The 19392-nt window shown below is 33.2% G+C and overlaps 1 protein-coding gene across 4 annotated transcripts in view; it reads right to left on the bottom strand.

Moving 5' to 3' along the window:
• Positions 1 to 19392, bottom strand: part of CSRNP3 (cysteine and serine rich nuclear protein 3) — a 156219-nt gene that overhangs the window by 125409 nt on the left and 11418 nt on the right. Inside the window, exon 1 of one of the 4 annotated variants that reach the window (XM_007494295.3) lies at positions 7683 to 8001. The exons of the other annotated variants lie outside the window; for them this stretch is intronic. The gene's annotated coding sequence lies outside the window, so the exon portion shown is untranslated. Of the gene's footprint in view, positions 1 to 7682; positions 8002 to 19392 lie in introns of those variants that run through there. 4 annotated transcript variants of the gene reach the window in all.

Raw genomic sequence — 19392 nt, 5'->3', positions numbered from 1 at the left:
CTCATGACCTCTTTGGTAATTCCCTTCTCTATCAGCAGCTATACTTGGCTTTCATAGAATAATACACCCACCTTCCCAGTCTGTGCCCCCACTGTACTTTTCAGCTTCCTTTTACCTGTAGTCTTCCCCCATTATATGGTAAACTCTTTGAGGGCAGAAAATATTTTTTCTTATTTATATTCCCAGTGCTTAACAATAGCATACAGTAAACGCTTAATAAATATTACTGAATTGAAATTAACCAATGTCACCCAGAATGGGATCATAATAGCATCTATTTACCAGAGTTGTTTTGAGAAGAAATAATATTTGTCAATCACTTAGCACAGTGCCTACCTAGCACCTAGTAAGGGCTTAGTTCCTTTCCTTTTTCCTTCCTTCCTCCATTTCACAATGGGAGTCACAGTAATCCCTTATAGAATTTTCATTATTATTATTATGCATCAATCAATCATTATACATTTATCAAATGCCTACTAGGTGCCAGGGACTGTTTAAGGAATTGGAGATTCAAATCCAAAAAAAAATTTAAATCCCTACCTCCATAGTCAATAATACCATCTATATACATCACACATTCAGACAATGGTGGCTATAAAGGACTGAATAAATATTTGCATTTGATCAGTGAAAATTAGTGATACTCCTTTCTAATAAGCATATATATATATGTATATATATATATACATATATATATATACATATATATATACATATATATATGTTTTTCAAGTAAGGACAAAATAAGATAAATGTGATTTTTAGATATGTATGCACAACTTGGGTTGGAAACATTACCTGTCAGTAGATTTAAAATCAATTTGAAATCAATCAATAAAATTTCACATTAATAAATGCCCAGAATAAAATAAAAAACTTTAAGAATCTACTAAGTTCAATGAATTACAAAAGCCTTTCATGAGGTCAGCTAGAATTGAAAAAAGATTTTTCAGTCAATTAATGGTTAGTCAACTAAGGTTTACTTATTCTTTAGTGAGAACCTATTGTGCTTTAAACATAGATCTGATTATTATTGTTATTTAATAAGAGATTATAGATTATTAAAGGCTACAGTTTTACACTCTAACCTAGATATCTAATAGTGTGATACTGTCCTGATCAAGTTGTTTGAAATAACATTTCTGTTTCTCTTGTACCTAGTGACATTTGTCAATATCAGTAGCAACTCCATTCCCACTGTTTGCTTAAACCTTTAAGTTCCACAGAACCTCTAAGAATCCCAAAGGAAATGACAATTACTTGTGTGGGATGTTTTACTGTATGTGTATTTTCAATATCTACAAAAATGGTGTGGATTTGACCATTTATTTGAATGTGGGACATGATAGGGGCAAATAAACGCATGTAAATTACACAATGAAAAACACCAAATCATTCTTAAAATGATTTGTAAAGGAATCTGAAGCTCTGAATTTCATTTTATCCTATCTTCTTTGGAAACACAGTATCACATAGATGAAATGATTAGAGGAAAATGATATCAAATTTTTTTTCAGATTCTACTATTTGAAAATGCATCTGAATAAAGCTTATTTAGTTTGCCATGCTGTTCTGAATATAATGTAAAAAAAAATGTAAAATATTAAATTAAAGGTAAAGGCATCATATTAATATTAATTGGCATTTAAAAATAATGCAGTGAAATATATTCATTATTATGAAACTCTCCTTTTCTCGTGTACATTCTTTGCAAGAAGCATGCCACATAAGGATTAGATGGTGAAACTTGATGTCATTTAGCTTAGAAGAAAAAACATAGATGGGGACAGAACATAATAGAGGTCTTTAGTTATTTGAAGGGTCATCATTTGTTAAAAGGATTAGATTTATTCTACTTGGAGCTAGAAGGCAAAATCAGAGCCACTTGATAGAGATCACAAGCAGGAAGATTTAAGCTTCAAGTCAATTAAGCAAGCATTTATTGAACATTTAATATGTGTCGGTCACTGTCCTAGGTGCTGAATATAAAGGGAATTCAAGAATTCAAGCAAACAAAAAAAGAAAAACCAATTAAATAGGAAATCTTGACATCCATCAGTGGCTTTCTCCTCCTATGAGGTCTTCATGCAAAGACTTAATGACCACTTAAATAATGGAAATTTTATAGGGGTGATTCTAATTCAGGTACTGGTGGGATTATATGTCTTTTTAAGTCTCTTTGATCTCTAATTCTGTGACTTCATGATTCAGATTCCAAACATATAGTAATTCATGCTTGAGTGATTTCAGGAAAGAGGCTATGGTAAACAACAATTCTAATAAGTGTTGGGAAGATCTTTATACACTTATTCTAAATTTCTATTCTATTTCCATGTGTTTGTATTGCTTGTAGACTCCTTGAGATTTTGGATACAAGTCTTATCCCTCTCTCTATATGACCAGGTCTATTACAAGATATTGTAAAGTATTGAATGATGAATGCATCAATGAATGATTAGTACCCATTGACGAGACCATGTGACACTAAAAAAATTATAATGTCTGGATTAGAAGGGCCCTTGGTACTCATAGCATCTTATTATCATAGATCTAAAGATAAAAGGAGTCTAGGAGGGCTATACAGTCCAACTCCATACTTTTATAAATGGGGAAATGAAAGGTATGACATGTGAAAATGACTTGCCCAGAGTCAGGGCAGTAAGTAGGAAAAGTGAGCTCAACTCCTCTAGCCCCAGGTAAAATATTTTTTAACACATCATACTGCTTACTCATCATTTATCTTTGGAACAAATGGTGCTAGAAGTTACTTTAGTATAACCTAGAAGTATAAACAAAGCAACTTGTGACTGAACATGATGTCATTTCATATCTGTACATAGATACAATAATATCTCACTTATATAGTGGGCAGGCTCTTGCCAACCTTTTGGATTCAAAAAGCAGTCAGGAAACATAAGTAAGCCAAAAGTATTAAGAAAATAATTGTTTAAAAAGCCAAATAAGGCCCTACAGTGATCACTTCCTTACTTAGCTTTCTGTATAAATTGTATTTTACATACTTTGATAGCTAGTTTTCCAGATTATGATGGACTAGAAAAAAAAGAACATAGGGTACTAAAAATATCAGAAATGACAAGTATCAACAAGAGAAATAGGAAAGAGAAAGAATGAATATTTGTTCAACATCATTTAATATAAGGGCAAAAAACCTTATCTATTCCAATAGCTCCTAAAGGTATAAATGTACTATTGTTCATAATGATGACTCAATCATCGAGAAAAGTTTAAAGTTTGATTAGCAGTTTATGTTTAAAACTATATGGCAGTAATACAAAGCAAATTCCAGAAAAATAATAAAATGCTAAAATTGTTAAAATTAAGTGCATATTTAGTTAAAATTAATTTCATTAACTTGTGAAAATTATAATTCACTGTCCTCCTTTTCTTTGCCTTGTGGCTTGGCCCTAAATTCTAATAGGCTCTCCTAGTAAAGTCTGTAAAGATTGAATATGAGGCCAATTATAAGTTCTTTGCTCATTGTAAATACTAAGTGGAAAAGGATGGTTGGCCACTGGCAATTCATGTTTTTTGGTTACCAGGTCATATAAGTTGTGATTTACATTGGTGGAAGTACTAACAGGTCTCTTAAAATATTGATAAAGTTGCAAATCTCAACAGGCTAAAGCTTATTTAACATACCTCATCTTTTCATAGAATCACATAAAGAATATGGCCAATTTTATTGCATCTTCAAATGTGTGCCTTCCAAATGTGCACTCACATAAATATATAATTCATTATTATAGAAAAAGTATAATGCAAGTGGGAAAAACACTGGACTTGTAATCACAGATGACCTGGTTTTGAAGCTTTTCTCTGACGGTTATTGTATAGACCTTCATCTCAGTTTTCTCATCTGTAAAATGAGGACAATAATATTTACACTATCTATCTCATCAGGCTATTGTGAGAAAAGATCTTTGTGAATCTTAAACTGCTACATAAATGATTAATTTTGTTAGTTAAACATGTACAATGTATAAATAATAAAAGATATTTTATATCTTCTTTTAAATAATATAAAGTTTGTATTTGGCATATTTTCTACCAAAAGTATATGCTGACCTACATTTCTTTACCTCCTTTTCATTCTGCAGAGCCCCTTGGGTAAAACTGATATGGAATGAAAGAAAAAAACAAAAAGCAAGGGCATAGAAACAAGCTTTGCTTGCAGATGGAGAGAACAGGAAGAATTGGCTTCCTGAAAATGAAGGAAAGTATACAGAGCCTACTCCTGAGTTTTCCATCATAATGCTTTTATGGTGAGGTTTTATTAATTTTGTTTTGAAAGATGAAATGGATAAATATGATGTGGAGTAGTAGTATAGGTTCAGAAGAACAACATTTGGCATTTGATTTTCTTCTTCTTCCTTTTTTTTGGGTTCTTTCTTCCCCCCTCCCAACCCCCACCACATCTCTAGATTTTGGAGACATCAGCTATTTGTTCAGAAAAAAATACTCAGAAAATAATATTTTACACAAGACTCTGAGAAGGGAATAAGTGGGTTGCAGGTTGGGCTATGTCATCTAATGGTATATGAGTGAGTGTCACCGGTATAGTGTCATTTTTTTTCCAAGGCTATGACAGGGTTACTAGTTTCAAATGATGGCAAAGACAGACAGGTAGTAAGACAGTAAGACAAGTTATCTTTGAAAAAAATCTGAAAGATTCTCAAATAAATAATACCTACCCTACTTTAGTGTGATATACTATCTGTTCCTCAAGTGTAGCAGTTGCATAAACTAGCATATCTTATAATAAAATTGCATTATTTTAAAAAAACATATTGTAATTTTCTACCTTAAATATTTTTTGGGGAAAATACCTACATTTCTATTTAAATCAATAAGAACTAGATAGCTACTATGGATTCTCCTAGCTCTAAATCTATGATATTATAATCTTTAAATAGATGTCCAAAGGAAAATAAGGTATAATTCTAAAAACAGTAAAGACTTAATTTTGGAAATTTAACAGTTAGCATTCAATAAATATTTGTATATGTTCACTATATGCAAGGCACTGTGTTTTTATAGATACCACCAAAATTATCCATATAAGTTTAGATAACTGGGCTACCAATTTATTGCTCATAGAAATGAGTTGAATACTGGTAGGGTGAAAGAATGTATAGAAAGCATGACTCAGGAGTTATAAGACTTGGATTCAAGTTTTACCATTCAAAGGTATAGGTGGTATGACCTTGGGCAAGTCACTTAATCTCTTGGGCAACTCTAAGACTATTAGTTTCACAACAGTAACCAGCCTGAACTGGTAGAGGGAGTTTCTTCACTTAGGTTTGCCTATACCAATAAAAAGACAAAGTCAGGGCCCTATTTTCCCAGCTCACTGCCTCTACACAAATTCTAGCTTCTTACAATTCTGAAAAAAAAAAATTTCAAGCTTTAGAAAGAATTTTCATTGAGACATAAATTACCTGGATGTTCAGGCCAAAAATTTGCTTTTGTATGTACAGACTTCCTGTCCCTATTGATGCCTTAATTTTATACATAGCTAGATGAATGGATGGATATAGATGATAGATAAATAGATGATAGATCATAAATTAGATCTATATCACATTTTTCAAGAATCACAATGAGCTGCTGCCCCTTACTCCCCCCACCTCAGTGTTTTCATTATTTATTGGGGACCTTAAAGTGGTGGCAATTCCATTTACAAGGCTAATGTAATGGGACAGCCTAAGTGAATTTGTATTCACATTCATTCACAGTCCACCCACACACTCCACCCCCAGAGGCACACAGGCACAAAGGCAGGTAGAAACTAAAAGCATCAGTATAGTTACAGATGTTTATGCTCTACATAGAAATTGAAAAAAAATTGACTGCGCAAAGTAGTTATATTTTTTAAATGAAGTCCCTAAAATAGTGATATGAAGTCTTTAGTATATGGATTAGCAAATAAGAAAACAGAATACAATAATTTCTTGATTAGTTGTTATTTTGATTTTAGGCATATTTCAAATAATAATGCAAAAAAATTTTAACAAGATGTCATACTCCATCCAACATAAGAAAAACTCAAAAGACTATTAGAATACATTCACTTTTAACTTAATTAATATAAGTTTACAAAACCAGAAAATGTGTAAGAAGAAAATGAAATTATACTGTTTTCTCATCACAAAAGAAATTAAACGTGTCTTTAAGCAAATACTAGGATCTTGGGGGAAAAAAGTCACAATACCCCAGAAAAGTGATAAATGATGAGAATCTGGTCCATTTAACAAAATTGTCCTTCAGTACTTTAAATGCTGCCTTCTGAGCTTGCTAACATCTATTTATCTTTCTATGTATGTATCCATCTATCTATCTTTACATATATACATAAACATGCCAAATTACCAGGTTCTCAATCATTACAGTGAAATGAACACTTTTCTACATTAAAAAATCAAATGTATGTAAATATATATGTGTATATATATATATTATCTGCATGCAAAACATCTTTAAATATCTTATGCAAATAAAGAAACAAACAGCAATCATTTCATGACCAGACATTATTTTCACCACTTCACTTTTCTGCAACAAATCTGCTCCCCCCACTCCCAACAACTATTAGTAGGGAACCAAAGTGATAGAAGTGAGAATACCATTTTCTATTACCAATATTGTCAGTGATGACCTCATATGGTCTCAATTTATACTGACATAATAACCATACTTGGACTCTTGTCTAGAAAAAGCTTAAGTTACATACTTTAGAACTGAGAGGGGGTGAAGTCCTAAAACGCCCTCATAAAGAATTTTACACACACGCATACACATACACACACACACATTTCTAGGCTTCTCGTCAGTCTTATTTGTTCATTATAGTGAAATACATTCCTGTATGGTTGTTAGACTTAAACATGCTGATAAAAGGAGCCCGTCCAGTGACCTATAGCACTTTTCATGTGTTGTGATCACTGCAATCTAAGCAGTTATTTCAACTGAAAAGGAAGAATCCCAGGAAGTTTAACATATTGAGTTCATAAAAATACAGATCTTAAATTACTTAATAAAATAAGAACCAGGGAAATAAAAGAATCAAAGACATATAGAATTTTGAAACAACCAAACATAAAATAGAAAAAAAACCTTTAATTTTCTCAAGTATAATAGTCCTTAATCCGCCTCTAGCTCCCCTCTATCTCCCCCTAACACCCCCAGATTAAAACAACTCCATCAATTAACCTTAGTCATCTCTGGTCTAGAGGGGAATCTTTTTCTCTCTTCTTTTTTTTTAAATTTAAAGCATCTCCTAAGAGCTAGAGGAATGAGGTTGGGATCTTTACCTACCTGCTTACAAAGCACCAAACCTGGAGGCTTTGGAAAAGTGACATTAGCCTGAGACGGAAAACTCGATTTAATTTTCTCATTCAAACAGCTCCATCCGGACAAAATGCCATTCAAGAGCCCTAGCCATTGTGTTTCTAATTACCAAAAAATCAAACCAAACAAACCAAAACCAAAACAAAACCCAACGGTTTACGTGCATTTGAGACAAAAACAATTCAGTCAGAGCAGAAATCCTAGAACCCACAAACCTCTTCCAAGAAAGCAGAAAAGTGCGGCTGCTCGCAAGCAAAGCCATGCCTATCACAGAAATAAAATCAGGCACTGTGCGCGCTGGTGCTTCACGATACCTGTGGGCACGTTTCTACGCCTGCATAGGTCCTGGGCAATCTTCACTCCGAGCAGCCGGTATCACTTCATTTAACTAACTCCTCGCCTATCTGCCAGAGACTGCGGCGGCACCGACTACATTTTTTCATTTTTTCATTCAACCGTTCCAGCCTTCCACCAGCCTTGTGACCTTTGAACTCATTTCTGCCTCCCTCCCCTTCTGCAGTCAAAGCTACTGTGCTGCTCTCATTTGCATAAGGCTGGGGAAGGCCTGCCAGGAGTCGAAATGGAATGCTGGGTAAGAAATTGTAGAGCTGCGGTTCAGCCAGAATACCTGAATCACTGGAGAGCCTATAGAAAATGGGCACCCATTTTATAGGGCTGTCAAAAATCTTGCTTTCCCCAAATGTTGATTAAGGGATAAACGTTTTTAAATTCTTTATTTGAGGACCCCCTACGATCACCCCCAAACAAAGTCTAGTTGTAACAGCTGTGGTTTCCAAGGAAACCAAAATAGTCAAATACTTCATTTAAATACATGGAAAGGCCGATTTAAAATTCTCGTCAACTTCTCTCTGTTTTTTTGGAAATGCAGTTGGCTAATTTTTTTTTTCCACTAAAAAATTAACAGCACTGTGGTACAGAAATAATATGGTACATGAAGGATTTCTTTTGTGTTTTTGTTTTAAATGGCCTGGCTTCAATCTGCTTCCTTTCATATTTACTGGAATAAATGACTATCAGTTATTGTGTAAATATTATAAGCAGTTATGATAACAACAAGCAAGATATGTGCTTCAGTGTATAGGGTGATATCAACCTAATATGTGTAGCGTGAAAATAATTTCTAAAGAGAAAAGGCAAATGAAAATCAAACAATTTAAAGCCTGGGATAATTATTGAAATCATACATTAATGAAGATGCAATGTTAAGTTAAATTATTTGTTTAAATTCTAAGGTCAGAAATGAAAATGCTTATCTGTCTTTGGAAATATGATTAAGATTGCTTTATTATCCAGTGTCTCCCCTTCCTACAGGCAGCAACCTCCCTGTTTCAAAAATTGAACTTCTCAAATGCTCAGAAGCAGAGGAAATGAGAAATGTGCTTGCTATTGCAGACATAGATGCTCATGTATCCATAAACACATCCTGTCCTTCTTATTGGCGAATTAATGGGAAAATACCCTTCTAACATAATTAAATCATTTCTCCCTTTAAATTAAGTTAATTTGTTTATCTGAAGATGTGGAGTAATTTATGTGAAGCAAGGTTTTTTATAATCCTTATATCATTCAAAGATCTAGTAAATGACAAAAATGTTTAACTGCTATAAAAGCTATAAATGGCAAACATGTTGCTCTAACAGGCAGTTAGGATCATAACATTTTCAAAATAATGCCCTAGTTGTATGTGGGAAAATGTTTATTATTTTAAAAATCAAGTATATTATTTAAGAAAAACACCAAAAATATGTAATCCTTGATTTATACAGCACCTGATTCTTTAGAAATCTAAACTAAAAAAATGTATGTGTGTATATGTATGTTATATATAATAGATGTAGTTATATGTATACATATATAACATACATTTATATACATGCATATATATTTAGCCCCAGGGAAAATGAGTTTGAAGTCTTTTATTTGATTTCTATTATGCTATTACTATTTGAACAAATTTTTAAACATTCATGAATAGATTTCATTTGTAATCACCTTCTAAATTTGTGATGTTTTGAGTAACTTTTTGGGTATAGTAGAAGAGTATATATCTATGTAGATATATTTGTCTAACAAATATGATTGCATTAACAATTTATTTAGTGTTAGATCAATTCATGTGCATCAGTCATCTTATATGCTGCAAATATTTTACATGCAAAGTTTTTTTTTAAAGAAACAGCACAAAACACCCTATCCTCATTTAAATTCAATCAAACATAAAAAAGTGTCTCAGCAATCTATAAAATAACTGACCTGTTCAGATTGTTGTAGTCCTAATCCATGCACTGTTTATTAATAGGAATCCAAAATACATTGACTATCATTTTATAATATGTGCCATCATCACCGAAGACACTGTGTCTTCCTGCTTCCAGAGGAATCTTCTTAAATTTCCCAGCACTGTGTTTTATTGCTGGTACCATATGCTTTATTGTTCAGGGACAAGAGCTTCACTCTGCACAAAGACTCATTACCTACTGCTTGCTGAACAGCTTCAGTCTCACTGAGTCTGCCTACATGTGATCACATGGGAGTTTTGTCTGAGAGAGCTAGGCATGCCACTGATTTCACTGTGTCTATGGATATTTTTATCAGCTGAGGTCTACTATGAGGAAGGAATAACAAATTATGAAGCTGCTTTAAGTCATTAATGCAGCACAAATTATGGAAATCCCTTCACAACATTTTTTATTATTACAGAAAATGTTTCAGCTAGAATTCAAAAGAAGTTAACTAGATTTTATTTTAATAAGAGGCTGCATAATAGTTAAGGGGGAGTGGGTGAGTAGGGGGGCTTCCATTATGCACTATACTGTTTCATGCTTTCTAAAAGCACTTCTGTATTTCTGCAATAAAGGAATGTTGTTTCTACAGTTAAACGGACTGCTAATATTTATTTTTTGTATGATGCTAAGCTTTCCAAAAAATGTTTCCCATAAAAATCTCCTTATTGAAAATCTTCATTAACCAAGAGATTATGTATATCTATGTATGATATCCGCACACATATGCCTTGTATGCAACTTTTGAGAAAACAGGTGATATTGTGATTATTTTTATAGATGAATATAGGAACTACATGATTAACCAGAAAGCTAAGATTTCCAAAAAGGAGCAATTTCCTGAAGAATGATTGAATTTTAAAAGAAAACCTCATTTAATGATCTGACACATGGTAAATATCAATTCTTAAAATTGCAGTGATTTATTTTAGACAGTTATTTCCTACCTCTACAAAACATATGGCACTCCTTATCTGATTTCAATTTTAACAAGTGGTTTTAGTGATGATTTCTCAATATTTACAGAGGCCTAGTACTTCATAAATATTAAATTAAAATTAAATGGTCTTTCTAAGCCTATGAAGGGTTAATTAGCTCTTGTTTCCACAATTCTGAGAAATGGAGATACCAAACCAAAATACGGTTTATTTAGTCACATTGCATTCAACAAAAATATTAATAAACAAAAAGAAAAACCATTCCTTATCCTTTTCAAAATCTCCCTAAACTGAATTAGTAATTGACAGCTTGTTGCTTATTAAGCTCAGCAAAAATCATGTGACAAACACAAGCTGAAGTGCAACAAAAGCTAGAGCCTCTACTTAATGAGAATAAAAACCTAGCCAGCATCATGATTCAGGATCAAAGAACAAATTACCTCTGTGTTTAGTTAAGTAAAAAAAGAGTCTGTCCTTTCACATATATTTGTAGGAGTGTTTGTAAAGCATGCAATAATTAATCCAGAAAAGTGATATCAACTTGTTTAGACCTTAGGATTAGACCTTCCCATTAACACTAAATTGTTTTCTACAAAATTATGTCTAATTTACTCACCAGATCTCAGGTATCACCCAGATTTTTAATTTTTTCTTGAAGTACAGAATAGTCAAAGGGTAATAACAAAATAATTAATTTGCTTCCATTATTATCACTAAAGAATTGTTATATTAATGTTATAATGCCTATGTCTTATAATCTTTCAAAGTGTGGGGGGGTTCTTGTGTCACAGATAGAAATATTTTAATTTTTAAATGACACTTTGTGTGTATGTATGTGTGTCTAGGCATTTGTATTCTCTCACCAAAGTATTTCTATACATTTTCTTCCTGTCTACCCAATTGCTAAAACTGTTACAAAATCCTTTAGGCATTATTTGAAAACCAAACAAAACATTGTGCTCCAAGCTGAATAGCATACCTGGGTTCTTAAAGATATATACATTCTGGCTAATATCATTGATGATGTCATCATGCTAATGTACAGAGAAATAAACAAAAGGCAGCCATTTTTCCCCCTACTGCAGTACTTCAAAAACAGTGGCATGAAATGCTTGCCAAATGGAGGAAAAGGATCAGCAAAAACACAAAGTTATTTCCAAGTTCTTGGGGGTGGGGTGTTGGGGAAAAAATCACTGGAAAGTTTGTATACATCTGTGTATATTTATATGTGTAGGTTTTTAATGTGTGTAAGAAAAGAAATTATCAATCAGAAAATCATACAGATATCGTGAATATAAATCAGCTAGTAATGCAAACCAATTATCACAGAAATATTGTTTCCACAAAGAGGAGATTATAGAGAGCAATATTAACATTATAAATGTGAACAGTCTGTCAAATTCACTGATGCTGAAAAAGGTGTTTCAAGATAGGTAGCAGAGCATGAACCAGGAGCTAGAAGAAGCAGAGCAAATGATGAAACCATAATTCTCTTCCTAGTTCTAGCACTGACTCATAATACCTTGGACAAGCAATTCCAACATCTTTGTGCCAAAGTTTTAATGTCTGTAAAACAGGAACAGGAAATTCTTTGGAACTTCTATTGGTATAGAAGTACAACTTCATATTTTTATTTTTTTAGAGCCTTGGTTCTTTTCAGTAGGGTAGGGCACCATCATCAGGACTAAGGAAAATAAGGAAAAAATCTGGAATTTGACTATTTTAAAGGAATATTTTACATTACTTTTAATTAAAGCACTGTTCAAATGACAGAATAGGGAAATAGAGATAGAGCAATAGATTCTAATGGAAGTTTACAGGCCATTTATTCCAACCTTTAATTTTCAAGATGAGGAAACTGAGACCCAGAAGACTTGAACAAACTGGACCAAGGTTCCAGTTTGGTGGCAGAGCCATCATGAAAACCCAAGTCTCTGATGTTCCTTACACTATGAGAAATCATTTTGAAAAATGCACATATGGAAAATTTGAAATTCAATTCAGGATACGATTTAACACAAATCTGCTAAATTAATGCAAGATTAGAGAAAATTACAAAATATTCATGATTCCAATCAAAATTCAGATACAGTATTTCAGCTACTCTGCAAGAGGACTGTAGCGGTATTTCTGATTCTCACATTACATAATGAACAACTGTTCATACTCTCTTATATAACAGTTTCATCAGCCAAGTCTTCTTTAAATTTGAAATGAACAGAGAAACACAAGCTAACAGTTTAAGGAAGAAACTTCCAATTTAGACTAAAAGAACATTTTCAATGTAACTTATTGTATTAAAGACACAAATTCACAAAAGATTTCTTTCTTTGTCTCTTGACATTCTTCCCCTTTTGTTTCTCAAAATCATATTTTCTCACCTGTGGCAAGGAAATACCATAGTTTAATTTTATTTCCTTTTTTGTACTTCTAGAGAATGGATTGGGCTAACTCCAGGTTATCAAATTTTCCCGATGCTTATCATTGATAGTAAATCAGTCACAGACATTTGGCAAATTGATATTACCTCCTTCATTACACTAATCTGAGAATGTTAATTCTTTGAGCTTCCAAACTCTTTTACATTTTTTGACTTTATGTTCTTATTGTCTGGCATGCTCCATTATAGGATCATTTAGTAATTGTTCCATAAAGGGTTTAGTGTAAAGTAAATAGTGACATCACATGTGCTTCTAGGATCCAGATTCTCAAGTCAATTCAATTTAATCAAAATCATTCAACAAAAATAAGTAAGGGTTGACTATGGTAAATATTGGCATATTTATGTTTTGCCTGGGAGCTGGGGACACAAAGATGAAGTCAATACAGAACACAACTTCAGGGAATTTACTATGTGTAAAATGGCAGAAGAAGTAGGTGTGGCATTTAAATGAAATTTTATTATAAAAATGGTATTAAATATAGTGGAAGAAAAAGGAAAAAAAGCCTGATGAAATACTCCAGGAAAATTTGAGGAGATGGAAATCATTCAAAGCTTCATGAAAGAAGTGCCTTTGGTCTGAACCTTGACACAAGAGAAGGATATAAAGGAAGTCTATTCCAAGTGCAGAAGGACAGGTCAAGCAAATGCACAGAGGTATGAAATGGTAGTAAGAGATTGAGAAATTTATTGTTATTATGTAGAGTCCATGGAGGAAAGTAATACAAAATAAGTCCAGAAAGATGGGCTGTTTCTGGTGGTGTTTATTTATAGGGCCACACTTGACTAAATGAGATGTTCTTAGCACTCCCTTCCACCTCTCTTTCTTTGCCCTATCCCCCTTTTTCTCAGTCTGATTCCCTCAGGATAATCCCATGCTAATAATGAAGTCTAGCTGTCATAAGATTAGCCAGATCTAAAGCCCTGGATTAATTCAAGTCTGTGCTTTAAGTGCAATGTAATAACAATAAATTTGAGAAAGGGGGTGCTTTTTTCAGCAATCTAAAAAACCAAAAGATACTAATTGTGCATATTGTAGGGAGTTGGATACAGGAAAGGAAGAGGGTAATAGAGTGAGACTTAGGAGATTTGTGAAGAGAAAATAGTCTTGCACAAACGCAAGTTAAATGCAATAAATAAATAAAGGATTCACTTAAGAGCAAAATGAATGACTTGTGTTTGAATTCTGGTTCTGTTGCTTATTACCTATGTGATCTTGGGCAAATAACCAACATGTTCTTACTGAGCCTTACATTCCTTATCTAAAAAATAAGGAAGCTGGACCTCTAAGATCCATTCTAATTCTAACTCCAAGATCCTATTATATTCTTATCATTATAGGAAAAGACAGCTTGGTGGTGCAGTGGACAAAGCCCCAGTTCTAGAGTTGGGAAGTTCTGAATTCAAATTTCGCCCGAGACACAAACTATCTGCGTGACCCTGGGCAAGTCACCTAACCCTATTTCTCATCTGTAAAATGAGCTCCAGAAGAAAATGGCAAATTACTCCAGTCTCTGCAAAGAAAACCCCAAATGGGGTCATGAAGAATCAGACATAACTGAAATGACTCAACAATAGCAACTATGTAGACTGGAAAGAATGATGGACTTGGATTTAGGAGAGACTTGGGTTTAAATCCTATCTCTGGCAAGTATTATGTTAATTAATTAATGTCTCTGATACTCAGTTTCCACATCTTAAAAAGGGAAAGCCATCACTAAAAACTTACCTTAGAGTTGCTGAGAAGAAAACTCTTTGTAAATCTTAAAGCGATACATAAATGTGATTTGCTATTATATGAGTACCCCAAGGAGACATGCTTCATATGAACTTCAAACTATTGGAAGAAATAAGGGCACCTTGCTGAAGGTCTTTGAAATAGAGGGTGAGAAGTGGTCTTGATATATAGGTAGGGTACCAGGTACATGCCAAAAGTTTTTATTTTATTTTATTTTAACTAAGAAAGTGTCATGCCAAAGCAGCAAGGAGAGATGATGACCTTTACAGTGGAAGACCAGGGAGAAATTATAAGATAGGCAGGAAGTCTAAGGAAGTAGTTGAAGGAATTTGTTGGAAGAAGGCTGAAATAGTTGAAGGCAAGGGGCTACACTAAGAGTACTAATTTTAGGATTAAAGAGGAAGAAGTCAAGCATCAGACATCACATGGGAAGATATGAGGGTTTAATTAGATGATTTTTGAGGTCTCTTCTAGGCCTAAAATCTTATAATTTTTTTAAACATTTGAGCAGTAGAGAACATTAAACTAAGCTTGTTACACTGACTTAAGCAAAAAGTATTTTAGTTTCTGAAGCTAATTATCTCCATCTATAAAATGAAGATCATCAATTCCTACACAATAAAAGACTAAATGCTGAATGGTAAATGAGAATATATGAAAAAAGTGCACCAAATTGGATGGAAATCCCAAAAGAATATTATGAGTTAGTAATGTTGTAATTAAAATATTCTTTCTGATTCCTGACCTATTAAGGAAAAAGGAGTAATGATGATGGCCATTTATTTAACAACTGACCTACATCATTTTCTTTTACTCTTATGACAATCAAATTCTATGGGTATATCTCCATTTTCTAGAGGAGGAAAACTGAGAGAAGTTAAATTATTTTTCTAGGGAAGTGAAAGTGAACCTTTTAGAGATCAAGTACCCAAACTGCAACCCTCATATGCCATGTGAGCCCCCATCTTACCCCAGATAGGGAGGGAAAAAGAGCTCCCATTGGGCTACTGGGCAGAAGGGCGGGTCATGTGTGAATTTTTCTCAGATGTGCATGGAGAGGGGAAGGGGAACAGCCATCTTTGGCATGCTCTAGCACTGCATGCCATAGGTTTGCTAATATGGGTCGAAGGCCACACAATGCTTAATTGTTGGAGAAAGTATTTAAAACCACCTGGCATTTTTCCTACCACATTCTTTACGTTGCTTCTATAAGCCTTAATGAATGAGATAACAACTAGTGTTCCAAAAGGAAATAAAAAACTTCTATGGCTCCAAAATCATATCAAAAATATAACCTTAAAAGCAAATAAGCTCACTGATAGATTTCTCTTTATCCCTAATTGCAGCTGGCTATTTAGCTTAGCAAAATGACAAATTTTAAGAGGTCAGAAAACTAATGTTCTAAATGATATAAGTTAAATGGTATGAATAAAACTAAAGTTTCTGGTTTGCATATGTAAAAATTTATGTAAGTCATTTGAAAATGGAAGTAAATAATTTAATATGTCATTCAAATAAATTACTATGCAAAATGACCTAGGTAAGAAAATGTTGAGTTTTGTCCTTATTCTTCCGATTTTTAAATGCATAAAGAAATCCAAAAAAAGTATCTATGTAAAGAAAATAGTAGATGAGGCAAGCCCTCTTGTTCTGAAAAGACACACAGGAATTCTTGTTTCTCAGTGACTAGATCAGAAAAGTGACTAGATGGTGAGAATTCCTTTTTACGTGGAAACAGGTGATAGAGCTAATCTGGAACAAATTGTGGCACAGAATAAAAAAGTACAATGGAAGAAAAGGAATGAGCATTTATGTAGCAAATACCAGGTGTCAGATACTGTGCATAGCACTTTACAAATATAATCACATTTGATCTTTATAATTACTCTGAAGGATGGGTGCTATTATTATTCCCATTTAAAGATGAGGAAACAGAGGCAAATAGAGGTTAAGTGACTTGTCCAGGATCACACATTTAAAAAATGTCTTTGGTTAAATTTGAACTAAGGTCTTCCTGCCTCTAGACCTATCCTTTATCTACCAATCTATCTATAAATGAAAACTTAGATGGTACTAAAATATATTATAAAGTGAATAGACAAAATATATACGATTATTTGTTGCATAGATACTTTTAGGGTAGGTAGAGGAGAGTTCTTGAAAGAATATAACCATCACAGTGTATTCTGATTTCTAATCTTTGATAAGACACACTTGGCCCTATTTTTTTTCCAGTTAAAGATAACATGGAAGGGTTGGAAAGTATGTTAAATGAAATGATTTAGGTGACAATATTGATGGCCCATTACTTCCTGGGACCTATCATGGTATTCAAGATAAATGTGGCTGCACTTATATTTCAGTTTAACTCAGTGTGATTATGTGCTTAGGCACAAGAGCATACACTTGCAACAATATGATTAGAGAAGCTCTTATCTCCAGATTTTAAATGGAATAGATTCTCCACAAATATCTTGCTCAGATGCTTTCTTGTGGATTTTAGGAGACCCTCATATCTCAGAGTAGTGAAAAAAGTACTGAATTTCAAATTTTACTTTGGGACTCCTAGCCTCTTATTTTCTACCTCTGTGATATTGAGCAAATCAGTTAAATTCTCTGTGTTCCATCTGTACATTTAGAAAGTGAAGGGTTTAGATTGTGTGATATCTAAGAACCCTTGCACCTCTAAATTTTATGATCCTAGAATATGCCAGCAAATTTCCAATAGGTTCTACTAATTTAGAAAAAGGCTTCCAGTTTCAAAAACCCATGAAATTTAATGAAGTTCATTCCTGGCAGAAGGCTGATCCCTTGGTGCTGAATTTTGAGGGACACAATAATGTTCTATTCTATTATTATTGTTATTTAAAAAAATAAACCACTTACCTGCTAGCTTAGGATCACTTCTAAGGCAGAAGAGTTGGAAGAGCTAGGTATTTGGGGTTAAATGGAATGCCCAGGGTCATAGCTGGGAAGTGTCTGGGGCCATATTTGAATCCAGGTCCTTCTTCTCAGGATCTGGTACTCTGTTCACTGTGCTACCTACCTGCCTTTGACACAATTCTTAAAGATGGTCTGCTAAATTTCCAAGGGAGAAAACTCAAGCTATCTAAGCCATATGAATACTCTTAAATCACTAATAATGAGAAAAATGCAAATTAAAGCAACTGTAAGATTTCAACTCATACCATATGAATGGGCAAAGTGGACAAAAGTGGAAGATGACAAATGTTGGAAGGACTTCAGAAAGAACAGAACTACTGATCTGCTTTTGGTAGAGCCATGAATTGGTATAGCCATTCTGAAAAGCAATTTGGGGTTATGACTAGAACATTGCTATGTAAAATCCTTTGACCCAGTGGTACCACTAATATATATATTTATAGTAGACAGATCAAAGAAATAGGAAAACAACTTCCATTTTCAAAAATACTCATAAACAGTCTTTTTATAATATCAAAGAACAGGAAACTCTGGTCTTAACCTGTCTATTGAAGAATAAATAAATAAGTTATGATATATTAATTTAATGGGAAATTATTATGTTTAAAGGAATTCAGAAAAAGCCAGAAGACACTGGGGAAATGATTCAGAGTAATGTGAGCAGAACCAGGAGTAAAATTTATATTATAACATTATTATAAAAAAATAATTCTGAAATGCATAAGAACTTTGGATCAACATAATGATCAACCATGATTCCAGATTCCACAAAGAATGCTACTAACATCCTAACAGAGTAATGACAAGAGAAATAGAATGAGACACATAACTTAAGACATGGACAACATAGGAAATTATTTCCCCCTTTACTGTACTTATTTATTACAAGGGATTTTCCTTATCTTGGCCCAGTAGAAAGGGAAGGTATCAAGAAGAAAAAAAAATACTTGATAATTGAAAAATAATTTTTAAGACTCCTAAGATATGAAATGATTGCTCTCTGCATCAGTGGAATGCCTATATGGAAGAAAGAAACATTTTAGGAAACAATGGTGTCAACTGAAATCAAGCACTATCAGGCAATTTCTGATTTGAATCCCATCTTCAAATGTTATCCTTTCCACAAATTACCTGATAATTATTTTGCATATATTTCATATATCCTGAAATATATACATATTTCCTCTTCCCTTAATGAATGCCTTTTTTGTCTTTATATCCCTAGTACTTAACATAGTAGTGTCGACACACAGTAGGCATTGCATAAACATTTTCTGATTGATGAAAGTATAAAATGAATACTTAGAGAAACAGTTTTCATTTTCTACTTATTTTACTTAAATTCCTTAGTGTGAGAGTTCTATAAACAATTTCATTCATTAATCATTAACATCAACATCATATACCAGAAAAAGTCCAATATTATGGGAAAAAAATTCAAGGAGTAGGAAAAAAGTCTGCATTTCTTGAGACTTCAAGAGAGGAAATACATTTTACTGAAACTAATTGTTATTTACATTAATGAAATAAAAATGTTATACATGTGGTTAAAAATCAATATCCTGATCAAGAAACCCACCTCTATTCTTGATATTAATCATACAACATGACTAAATACAAGAAATAAGTGAAATCCCTGTATGCAGGGATCTGATATCATGT

The sequence above is a fragment of the Monodelphis domestica genome, chromosome 4, assembly GCF_027887165.1.
Source record: "Monodelphis domestica isolate mMonDom1 chromosome 4, mMonDom1.pri, whole genome shotgun sequence".
Lineage (NCBI taxonomy): Eukaryota > Metazoa > Chordata > Mammalia > Didelphimorphia > Didelphidae > Monodelphis > Monodelphis domestica.
The sequence above is the reverse complement of the archived record's forward strand: the minus strand, read 5'-3'. Positions and strand labels throughout refer to the sequence as shown.